The sequence below is a fragment of the Tenrec ecaudatus genome, chromosome 2, assembly GCF_050624435.1.
Source record: "Tenrec ecaudatus isolate mTenEca1 chromosome 2, mTenEca1.hap1, whole genome shotgun sequence".
In the NCBI taxonomy this organism is placed as follows: Eukaryota; Metazoa; Chordata; class Mammalia; order Afrosoricida; family Tenrecidae; genus Tenrec; species Tenrec ecaudatus.
The window spans coordinates 71396318-71409440 of record NC_134531.1 but is presented as its reverse complement, the minus strand read 5'-3'; the positions used below and the strand labels follow the sequence as shown (position 1 = coordinate 71409440).

Genomic DNA, 13123 nt, shown 5'->3' with positions numbered 1-13123 from the left:
GAATGCAGAGTGCTAAAGCAAATGGAAAGAATTATGAAATAAAAGCTGATCAGAAAATTTGAATGGGCAGCCTGTGAGGACAAAGTTCAGTACTATCATGAGAGGGGCAAAGAACTGAAAACCACTACCAATCCATGCCCCACATATTGGAAGGCCAATCAACTAGACGAGATCCATATTTGTGCCTATTCTAAAAAAATGGTAACTCAATAGAAAGTGGAAATTATGAAACAACATCATTAATATCTCATTGAAGTAAAAATTTTCGGATAATTAAAAAAAAATGGCTGCAGCAGGACATTGAGGGAGAGCTGCCAGAAATCCCAGCTGGATTCAGAAGTCACGAAACTGAGAACATCATTGCTATGAATGGGATTGAACTATTGAAATGTCTGATGTGAATTGTATATTGGTGAAGCTGTTAAAACAGTAAGTTTTACATTGAAAATAAAAGTTTATCACTGCTGATATCAGATGAATCTTAGCTGAAAGCAGAAAGATGTTTGTTTGTGTCTTACTGACTGTGCAGAGGCGTTCAACTATGTAGATCAAATAAACTATGGAGATCATTGAGAAGAATGGGAATTCCAGACACTGGATTGTACTCGTGAAGAAACTGTATGTACACAGACCTAGGGGCTGTGGTTAACAGACCAAAGGAACTCAAACTATGGTATTTTCAACTTCCAGGTGGATTAAAATCAGCAAAAATCAACATCAGGGTTATATCCCATCACCATACTTATTCAATTTGTATACTGAACAAATAATTTGAGAATCTGGTCTCCATGAAGATTAATGAAGCATCAGAATTGCAGGAAGACATAAATAATCTTTGATATACAGATGACACAATTTTGCTTACTGAAAGGAATGAGGAATTGAAGGACTTACTGATGCATATCAAAGAGGCCTTCAGTATGGATTATAACTCAAACTTAAAAAAACAAAAATCATCACAATTAGACAACAGACAACACCACCCAATAGACAACATCACCATAAACAGAGAAAATATTGAAGTGTTGAGAATTTCATTTCTTGGATCCACAATCAACACTCATGAAAGCAGTAGTCAATAAAGTAAGCAATACATTGCATTGGGGGCAAACCTGCAATAAGGTGTTAAAGAGCAAACATGCCGCTTTTAGGACATCTGACCTAAGCCATGCAGGTGAAAGTTGGACAATGAATAAAGAAGACAAAAGACAAAAGAATCGATGTATTGACTTGTGGTGTTGGCAAAGAATAGTGAAAGCTCGGGGGATTGCCAAAGAACAAACAAGTATCAATCTGTCTTGGAAGAAAGATAGACTGTTCCTTAGAAGCAAGGATGGTAGGAGAGTGTCTCAAGTATGCTGGACATATTATCAGGAGAGACCAGGCCCTTAAGAAGGATATAATAATACTTGGTAAAGTAGGGAGTCAGCAAAAAAGGAAAAAGAGTCTCAACAAAATAGATTACTATAGTCGCTGCAACAACAGATTCACACCTACCAGTTGTGAGGATGGTGCAGGAGGAGGGGTTTCACAATGTTGTACATCAGGTGGCTGAGTTAGGACTGACTTGACGGCACTTCACCACAAGGTGTTAAAAAAGCCAAGATGTCATTTTGAAGACTAAGGTGCCCCTGCTCCAAACCATGGGATTTTCCATGACTGACACAACACCTCACCCATAGATTTGAACTGGACAGAAGATGCCTGTATGGGTAGACTAGAGAAACAAATTCATAGACACTCATATGTGTGCCAGAAAAAGCTTTATATAAAAGAGCAAATGTATATTGAGAAAACATCCATGAGTCTGATATTAGCCCATATGTCCGATACCAGTCTACAAATTCCTCTTCAGACTCACACAACACATGCAATGACACTGAATGCAGGAAGGTCACAGGCCAGTGGGTGGGAAGTTTTGTGGATCCAGTGGCGGTGGAAGCATCTCAGCGCTGATGGGACTCTCCACGTGGCTCCTCCAGCTCCAGGGCTCTGACTGCCATCAGTGTAGCTCCATGTGGCTTGTCAACAGGAATATGAAGAGAGAGAGTGTGTCTGGCCTCTACTGTGCTATTTATCTCTATAGCGCCTCCATATGAGATCATCAAGCTGTGACCTGATTGACAGGCTAAACTCCACACCTTCACTCTTAATAGTCTCAAGTTGACAGCAAATTATTTAACTACCACAATACCCACTTCTACAATTGTGTGAGTCATTTTCTTGATCTAAATCTTTCTATATGCTAGATCAAACTCAGTACTTGGCCAGTTGACCTCCCTGTAGACGCAACCAGAATTTGTTCTGTATGCAAGTATCTCTGACTTGATTCCATGACAGAAATTTCTTCCCTGGCTTTTTGAATGTTGATGGGGTTTTTTTCCTTCTTTTTTTTTTTTTTAATTTTAACAATTTATTGGGGCTCATACAATTCTTTTCACAGTTCATATATATACATACATCAATTGTATAAAGCACATCTGTACAGTCTTTGCCCTAATCATTTTTTTTCTCTTTTCTTCTTTTACATTTTATTAGGGACTCATACAACTCTTACCACAATCCATACATATACATACATCAATTGTATAAAGCAAATCCATACATTCCCTGCCCCAATCATTCTCAAGGCATTTGCTCTCCACTTAAGCCCCTTGCATCAGGTCCTCTTTTTTTTCCCCTCCTCCCTCCCCCTTCCCCCCTCCCTCATATGCCCTTGGTAATTTATACATCATTGTTTTGTCATATCTTGCCCTATCCGGAGTCTCCCTTCCCCCCTTCTCTGCTGTCCCTCTCCCAGGGAAGAGGTCACATGTGGCTCCTTGTAATCAGTTCCCCCTTTCCAACCCACTCACCCTCCACTCTCCCAGCATCGTCCCTCACACCCTTGGTCCTGAAGGTATCATCCACCCTGGATTCCCTGTACCTCCAACCCTCATATGCACCAGTGTACAGCCTCTGTCCTATCCAGCCCTGCAAGGTAGAATTCGGATCATGGTAGTTGAGGGGAGGAAGCATCCAGGATCCGGGGGAAAGCTGTGTTCTTCATCGATACTACCTCACACCCTAATTAACCCATCTCCTCTCCTAAACCCCTCTATGAGGGGATCTCCATTGGTCGACACTTGGGCCTTGGGTCTCCACTCTGCACTTCCCCCTTCATTTAATATGATATATATATATATACATATATATACATACATATATACATATACACATATATACACATACATACACACACTTATATCTTTTTTTTTTGCATGATGCCTTATACCTGGTCCCTTGGGCACCTCGTGATCGCACTGGCCGGTGTGCTTCTTCCATGTGGGCTTATTTGCTTCTGAGCTAGATGGCCACTTGTTCACCTTCAAGCCTTTAAGACCCCAGACACTATCTCTTTTGATAGCCGGGCACCATCAGCTTTCTTCACCACATTTGCTTATGCACCCATTTGTCTTCAGCGATCCTATCATGGAGGTATGCAGTCAATGATATGATTTTTTGTTCTTTGATGCCTGGTAACTGATCCCTTTGGGACCACTCGCTCACTCAGGCTGGTGTGTTCTTCCATGTGGACTTTGTTGCTTCTGAGCTAGATGGCCGCTTGTTTATCTTCAAGCCTTTAAGACCCCAGTCACTATCTCTTTTGATAGCCGGGCACCATCAGCTTTCTTCACCACATTTACTTGTTCACACACTTTGGCTCCAGCCGTTGTGTCGGGAGAGTGAGCATCATAGAGTTCCAATTTAATAAAAGAAGGTATTCATGCATTGAGGGAGTGTTTGAGTAGAGGCCCAAGGTCCTTCCGCCACCTTAATACTTGACCTATAAATATAGACACATAGATCTATTTCCCCATCCTCCTATATATATTTGCATGTACATGTCTTTGTCTAGACCTCCATAAATGCCCTTTGACTCCTAGCTCTTTCCTCCATCTCCCTTGACTTTCCTCCTGCCCTACTACCATGCTTCATCGCCACCTGGGCTAGCGTATACCTCTTCTCTAAGCAACCTTATCCTTGATCATTTCCCACCAGGCCTGCCACTCCCACTTCTCTACCATTTGGGGTCCCATGTTTTTCCCTTGTCCCTGGGTTTGTTAACACCACTTCCTTACCCCCCCTACCCCCCCACCCCAAGTGCCCCCAAAACTGTCGGTCCCGTTGTTTTTCCTCCAGATAGTTCATCCAATTTTTTTCCTTCTTATATATTATTTGTACTTTTGTCTTTAATTACTATGATTTTATCCTTACCACCTTAGGGCAATTTTGGTTTTTATTGTTTTCTGTTGGGTCTTCCAGCTGTGAAGCACAGGAGGAGTGTGGATACATAATGAGAATAATGGATACAAGGGATATAGGGAATACAGGAGTGGGGGATGGGTGATAGGGAGGGAATGGGGATTTCGGGAGTAAATAATGACGTCATGAGGGGGGGAAGGAGCACTAAAATAGATTGTGATTGCACAACTCGTTTTAAAGACGACTGAACCAGGGAGGGGGGCGGGGGTGCAATGCCCTAGAATTGATGTGATAATGATTGTACCTTTCTCCTTTATATGACTAAACAATTGAACAACTGAATTATGTGCCAATAAAAATGCTGGGGGCGCGGCGGATCACTCAACCTCTATGTCCATCTACATATGAGCTTTCTTGTATACTTTTTCAGTGTCTGATGGATGGCATCAAATTGCGATGATAGTCAGCTTCCACGGACAACTTTAGAATATTGGGGCGGGGGGCACTGTAACTCTGAAGAGCATGATCCTGCGTCACTCTTCATGTCTGGTTCTAAACTCACCCACGTGTCTCAGTTTTCGGTCCAAAATAGGTCCATAGGGGAGCAATAACAGTAGTGAGGTATGCACACCTTAGAATAACCAACCATCTGAAATGAAGAGGGCAGCAAAGTTTATGAGGATTAGAAAAGAAGGAGGGACGAAAGCAGGAAACACAGGGAGCAGATGAGATGCTACATGGTGGGGGTTGCCATGAATGAGATCTATGTGACTTGTTTCATGGAGAACAGATACTCTGTGCTGTAAACCTTTATGTTTCACAGCCATTGAGTCGATTCTGACTCACAGCGACCCTGTAAGACAGAGAAGATCTGCGCCTGTGGGGTTCTGAGACTAACTCTTTGTGAGAATAAAGGTTAATCTCCAGGAACACTTCAGGACCAGTGGTGAGACTGGCGATACCAGGAGGGTGAAGGGAAGCAGGGGTAGAAAGGGAGAACCGATTACAAGGATCTACATATAACCCCCTCCCTGGGGGATGGACAACAGAAAAGGGAGATGAAGGGAGATATTGGACAGTGTAAGATATGACAAAATAATAATAATTTCTAAATTATCAAGGGCTCATGGGGGAGCGGGGAGGGAGGGGGAAAACATGAGCTGATACCAGCGACTCAAGAAGAAAGCAAATGTTTTGAGAATGCGGATGGCAACAGATGTATAAGTGTGCTTGACACAATGGATGTATGTACTGATTGTGATAAGAGTTGTACAAGCTCCCAATAAAGTGATTTAAAAAAAAATAAGAAAAAAGAAAGGTTCATCTCCAGAGGAGCAACTGGCAGTTTTGAACTGGAAACAGCAGCCCAATGCATAACCACTGTACCACCAAGGCCCTTTCTCTCTCTCTTTCTCTCTCTCGCTCTCACTCTCGCTCTCTCTCTCTCTCTCTCTCTCTCTCTCTGCTTTAAAGAGATCTATTTCTAGGGCTCCATGGTTGCACGAGGTGGCCTTCTGCTCCCTTAAGACTTACAACCTCAGAAACGCCATACAGGATAGCGATGAACCTGGAGCAACTGGAACGCCGTGGGTTTGGTTTTCCTTGGCCCTTTTGCTGGCCATGCCAGATGCCATGCAGTGGAATAGATTTCCTCAGGTGATACACTATGTACAGAGGGTCTTTCCTTTAAATGGGAGGAGGGGCATTTTGAAAGATGAGAAGGAAGAAGAGAATCTAATCTCCCTCTTGAGGATATTTCCAGACAGATGCAGTAGTGTCTCTAGACCTGATGTTGCCTCCTCCTGGTGGTGTAGTGATTACATATTGGGCTGCTAACTGCAAGATCAGCAGTTCAAATCCACCATCTGCTGCTCTTCAGGAGAAAGATGAAGCTTTCTACTCCAGTTAAGAGTTACCATCTCAGAAACGCACAAGGCAGTTCTACCTTGTCCTAGGGTCGCTGTGAGTCCACATCAACTCAATGGCAGTGAGTTTGGTTTTGGAGTGAGATAACTCGAGTTCCCTCTGGTGTAGCTAGACATTCATCTGGACCTTAAAGTGTAGCTACTTATGTGGAACAAGTAACAACTCGTGGTTTTCAAGTTGGATTGCTAAACTGCAAGTCAGTAGTTTGAGTCTACCATCTCGCTTCAAGGAGCAAAGATGAGGCTGTCTCCTTTTCTAAAAAAAATCAAAGAAATCCTAGGGTAAGTTCTACTGTGTCCTATGGGATCACTGAGTCCAAATGGACTGAATGGCAGTGGGGCGATTGCTTATTAGGGTCAGAACTAAAGCATCAACAATCCCCCTACAATCTCCTCCCACACCAGACCATACAGAACCCTTACTACTGTAAGCCTCACTAATCTACTTTAATCATAAAATTATATTTATCACATATGTAATATTTCTTAGATTATGAGACTATTAACAACAAACTTTTTTTTTAACTAGGCAAAGAATTCTATTAACTTCTGTTTCAACTTTTACCCCCAGGCTGCTTCAGCGTATCTGGCTGCTAAGAGTGAGTCGCGTATAAGCGAAACGTAAAAGACCTGCTCCGTCCGAAAGGCTTGGGATCGAAAATAGTAGAGATCTAGATTTTATTCAATCCATCCACAAAACAAATTTTTAAATCAGTCATCATATAAAATAGCAGCCCTAAGTCACTTCCTCAAGTTTCATCTTCCCAGAAGCCGACTCAAATCAGTCAGCCTCATTCTTAGATGCCTCACCAAAGTTCTCCACAAGATCTGGAACCTCATCCTCATCATGCTCTCCTGTAGCAAATGGGGCCTGTCCATCCACAGATTGCTTTGGCAGTGCTTCGGCCAGTGTGCTTAGTCAGGCTGTCTGCGCCCAGCTGGCTCAAGATGCTGGGGAGCATCCCTGTCAGCTGCTTTGTCTCAGCATGGCCGGTGATGGTGAAGGTGTTCGCAGCCAGTGATGCTTGGACTTTGGGGTTGTTAAAGTGGATCACTGTTCCCTGGTTTGTAAACATATTCATCTCTTCAATACCAGAGATATTGTTGACCCCGAGCTTCTTTAAGGAGAACTGCGGATTTTTGTCATCTGCTGTGGCTGTTTTGTGAACCACCTTCTTTGTTCTGCGGGCAGTTCCTTTTCCACCAATGCGCACTTGTGCCTGCAGTTTGGCGAGTTTCTCTTGATCCATGATCATCTCTCTCATCTTGTCAGATCAGAAATGGGGCCCATGTGGGGACTAGGGCTGGCGCTAGGGGGTCTTTGGCAGGTCTTTGAGATAAGGCTCACACACGCAGCAAAGATGGAAGATGGCAGCTAACAGCAAACGTTTTTGTAGCAATCTTTCTACCCTGAATTAAAACATTTCTAGCTACACAAATATAGTAACTGAATAGATGCCTTTTTATTTTTCTCTTCTTTTCCTTCAATTAATACTTCATTCTCAAAATAAAAAGTTATTTATACAGATTCACAAATAGTAATGATTGCAATACTGCAGTTTAAACTTCAGAAATTTTGGCAAAAATCAACAATGATTTTTTTAAAAACCACCTTCAGCAACCAAACCAATAGCACTTACACATATGAAACCACAATTTGAAGCATGATTTCAATTGGGTAACAATGAGCACGGACAGAACACATTAAGAGATTCAAAAAGTAAATTCTCACAGGGCTTCAGTTTTGTAGGTGTAGTTGACAAATCCTACCTGTCAATTAAGAGGTGTTTTTATGGACATAAGAAATTTCTTCTGAAACATTACAAAATAATTTCTAGACCATCACTTTGATGTCACCCCCTCTGACAGCCACTTAAGATGACGCAAACACCTCAGCCCTCTCTGACGGGGCGCTGGGCAGATGAAGGTCTAGAAGCCCATCCCCATAGAACTGCCTGTGCCCACGTAGCCCTTGAAAACCTTCGCCCACCATGCTTGGAAGCTACTAAGCACTAGCAGTATTTAGTCTCGAATATATCATTAGCTTATCTGATGCAATGTATTGGAAGTTTATGTAGAAATTATCTTCATTTTTAATAGTCACTTCATTATTTGCATGATTACCTTCTATTTATGGTTATTGGTACTGCTTTTTTTTCTGTTGGTCATGTTTTTCTGTTGTTCGGTGTTTCTTTTCTGAACAATTTATCTATTTAAGATGGTGTGATAGTTAAGGTTTATTGTGCCAACCTGGCTGATAAACACGTGTGGGATTAATTGAAGGGCGGAGGGATAAATGACTTTGTGAGCCTCGCCTTTCGAGTTCTCGGGTCTCTTGCTTTGTGATGGTCGGACCAGGGTGCAGCTGCCTTAGCTAGTTCTCTGCCTTGGCTGGCAAGACTCACTTCCTGCAAGACATCTCCGAGGAGAAGCCACATGAATCTACCCTGATGCAGCCCTGGGTGCTGGACCAGCTGTTTGGAGACCTCTGCCAGTACTGAGATGCTTACATGCTCACTGATTTGGCTGCCCTCCTGCAGACAGCGTCATTGCATGTGTTTTGTGAGATGGAGGAGTTTGTAAATCAGTGGCAGACATACGGGCTAATGTCGGACTTATGGGCTTGAACTTGACTGGGTTGGGATGCTTTGTTAATGTACTCTTACCCTTTACATGGAACTCTCTCTTATACACATATGAGTTTCTGTGGATGTGTTTCTCTAGTCTACCCAGACTAACACAGGTGGTAAATCAATTAAAATAATTTATAAATGATTCAACTGGTTCATGTTTCTGACAAAATTGTGGAAACGGTGCCTAGATGTCTTAAGCTTGAGAAGAACACAAAAGGCATCCAAAATCATTTTGGTGGTTTCATAGTTACATTTGGACATGTCACAATTTTATGTGGTTGAAATCACACAGGATGGTTTCATGCATTTTTCCCACACATCGTGAATATTTACCAGTTCAAAGTCATGAGTATTTTGAACTGCAAGAATACAATATGCTGACTCAATCGGAAAAAGAAACAAACAAACAAAAATATCCTTTATGGGAGGTACAAAAAAAAAAAAAAGACAAAAATGGTAGTGGGTCTCTAAATAAAGGTATGGGCAGAGTTACAATTAAAAGACTGCATTCCCTTAATGCTCAATTTCAAATGAAACATAAAGAAGGAGGACACTGAGTATAATGTTTCTAAGAGAATTATCAAATCTAAAACTATTAAGATAGTCCCAAGGCGTTTCCATTGAATTTAATGTCTTTCTCTAGTACAGCCAAGAGATGCACACATACATCAACGGTTATCATCAAAATGCAAATGCAAGCGCACCCTTGCATACACTCCTCCCCTTGCACGTCCTGCTGCCCAGCTGCTCCCAACCTAGCCAATCTTGGTGTTTACTGCTCAAAGGAGGACGAAAAATTCCATGTCCAAGATGCTTTTCTAAAATACAACAAAAGATATTTACAGATGGGTTAACTCACTAGTACTACATTTTATCATACATTGTCACCTTGAAACATCTAAAAGGCTTAGATGCTGTGAAATAATAAACATTATTCAGAATAAGCACATGTATTTTATTTTAAAATGCACATATAGACTTATGGTTATAATCTAGATATGGAGATACTAGCCAACAGTCTTTCCCTTGGCCCTTCTTCTTCTCCTCCCACCACTTCTATGACTAAGTACAGAGGGACCAGTTCCAAGAGGCAGATTAACACAGGGTGCCCTACTAGAGACAGTCCTTCCTATAAATAAAAGAACATTAAGAGATTGTGTTACTACCTCTCCTTTTAACATACTTTGGCATTAGGACTTATTTGTCCTTTAACACACAGCAATATTAACTAAAAGGCACATATAAAACCATGTTTGGACAGTCTGAACTGGTCTAACTCTGGGCATAAAGGCTTTCCTCCTGCATCTCCTTCCCCCCCCCCCTCCACCCCACTACCCAGTATACTTTCTCCCATCCATCAAAATGAATGTTTCCATCACTCAGATGCAACCATTCCTATGAATTAAGGCCAAAAGAAAGTATTTAAAGGGTTTTACTTTACATCCTCTCTTGACATATGTTGCACACTTCTACGGACTATTTGTAACTGTTTCCAATAAGAACATAAGCTTGCCCTGTGATTTCCCCAAATGTGGGAAACTCGACTGCATAATTTGTGGTAGTGGGGGACTGCGTTCGCGCTCTCCAAAAAAAAAAAAAAAAGAACATAAGCTTGTCCACTACACACAGCAGTATTGAGTCAACTCCACATTTTGTTTAACCTGGGGCCTTGGTCTATACCAGTTTAACAATGTGGTTTATGATGGGAGTTATGGACCATTCAGTATTTTCTCAACCGCCAGAAAAGCTGGAGATTAAAGGCCAGCCAAGGGAGCAAGCAACCAGGCCTACGTGATCAAGCACCATTATAAACTCTCTGTGTACTACCACATGTTGTTGCCAAGAGAGTTGATGTTGTTCATGCCCCCACTAGGATAGGACAACCGGAAGCTCTTTGTGTGGAACTTGCCTGGACTCTGTCTCATGTGCTTCATCTCTTGACTACCATCAGTGTGGATTCTGATGTCAACAGTAAGTACTACTACCGTATATATTCGAGTATAAGCCAACCCGAATATCAGCCGAGGCACCTAATTTTACCACAAAAACTGGATTAAAAACGTGCTAAAAAACTCGGCTTATACATGAGTATATATGGTACTTTGGGTGAGTTCTCTGAGTTCTTTTAGTGAGCTATCAAAACTCAAGATGGGAACTCTGCCCTCTGCCATCACACACACACAAACTGAGTGTGTTCCTCAAAGCATAGAATGCTATAGGTGGGTGGGGAATTTCAGGGCACTGTTATACAGGAGCCTTGGAAGTGCGTAGTTACACATGGGCTGCTAATTGCAAGGCCAGTGGTTTGAAACCAACCACTTCAAAGAAGAATAATGGGGCTTTCTACTTCTGAAAATGTTACAGTCTTAGAAACTCACAAGGACAATCTACCCTATCTATAGGGTCGCTATAAGTCAGCATCCACTTGATAGCAGTGAGGTTGGTTTGGACTTGTTATTGTTTTGTATGTTTGTTTTTGTTTTTAGTGGGGGGACGGGTATTGTAAAAAGGATTCCTAATGGTGCACTGGGTTAACCATTGGGCTACTAACCACAAGGTTGGTAGTTCAAACCCACCAGCCCCTCTGAGGGAGAAAGATAAGGCTTACTGCCCCCACAAAGATTTATAGCCTTGGAAAACCACAGGGGAAGTTCTATTCTGTCCTATAAGGGGACTCTAAGTTGGGATCGACTCAATGACCATGAGCAAGTTGCTCCACAGCTACTGTCTGCTGATGCCTTCCAGGGTCAATTGAAGGGATGGGGTAACATCTACAACATGCTTCCATTTACCATCCTAATACCCTGCCTTTCTTGAAGGTGAACAAGCAGCCATCTAGCTCAGAAACAACAAAGCCCACATGGAAGAAGCATACCAGCCTGTGCAATCACGAGGTGCCAAAGAGATTAGGTATAAGGCATCATCAGAAAAAAAAAATCTTACCATAGTGAATGAGGGGGGAAGTGCAGAGTGGAGACCCAAAGCCCATTTGTTGGCTACTGGAGATCCCCTCACAGAGGGGTCAAGGGGAGGAGATGAGTCAGTCAGGGTGCGATGTAGCACCGATGAAGAATACAGCTTTCCACCAGTTCCTAAATGTTTCCTCCCCAACTACCATGATCCGAATTCTACCATGCAAGTCTGGATAGACCAGAGGATGTACACTGGTGCAGATAGGAGGAGCTGGAGGCACAGGGAATCCAGGGTGGATGATACCTTCAGGACCAGGGGTATGAGGGGAGATATTGGGAAGGTAGAGGGTGAGTGGGTTGGAAAGAGGGAACCAATTACAAGGATGTAGATGTGACCTCCTCCCTGGGGGACGGACAACAGAAAAGGGGGTGAAGGGAGACGCCGGACAGGGCAAGATATGACAAAATAATAATTGATAAATTATCAAGGGCTCATGAGGGAGGGGGGAGCGGGGAGAGAGGGGGAAAAAGAGGACTTGATGCAAAGGGTTTAAGTGGATAGCAAATACTTTGAAAATTATGAGGACAAAGAATGTACAGATGTGCTTTACACAATTGATGTATGTATGGATTGTGATAAGAGTTGTATGAGTCGGTGCAGCTTTTGGCCAGGTTCAGAAAAAAAAAAAAGAGTTGTATGAGTCCCTAATAAAATATTTTTTTTAAATACCTTGCCTTCTGCCATTAACTAAATTGATTCAAGCTAAGGATGTAACAACAGCTGCATCTGTGATAGTCATCCTCTGATATTGTGGGGAGAGGTCAAACGCTTACAGACATCCTCCCCAGGGTAGTTAGTCACCAGAGTACAGGGTAGGCCTCTAGGGCAGTTAGTCAACCAGACTATATGGCAGGCCTCACTCCCTGCTACTGGGGACAATAAACTATTCCTCCTTGAGGCCTGTGGCCAAGTGTTCTCACCCTACCAATAATGATCTCTATCAACTGAGTCAGGGAACAGGTCAAACTGACTCTGTGACATCCAAAGTTAAGTTATCCGCCCATCTTATCACATGTATACCCCCAATTCCTCCTCTTACTGTTGCATGTGTGTCCCTAGACCACCCCCTCTCCTTACTGTATTACCTATGGCACAACCCCTCCCTGTGACGTATGTACTCACCTGTGATTAAGGGACTTACACGTCCCCGGAGAATATAAAAAGCATGGGCCAACATTAAAGAAAGACTCTCTCCCTCCACGTGGAGCTGAGGTGAGCATGCTACAATGAATTGTGACTGACTCCATTTATTTCAATACTCCACTTCTATCTCTCATGCTCTCTATAACTTTACTATGATCTTTACTTATTATCGCTGTACAATTGCGCCTACCAGACCCATAATGA

General features: G+C 42.5%; 1 pseudogene; it reads right to left on the bottom strand.

The window, feature by feature from the left end:
* Positions 1–6951: 6951 nt before the first annotated feature.
* On the bottom strand, positions 6952–7435 carry LOC142440844 (transcription factor BTF3 pseudogene; annotated as a pseudogene).
* Positions 7436–13123: the final 5688 nt, after the last annotated feature.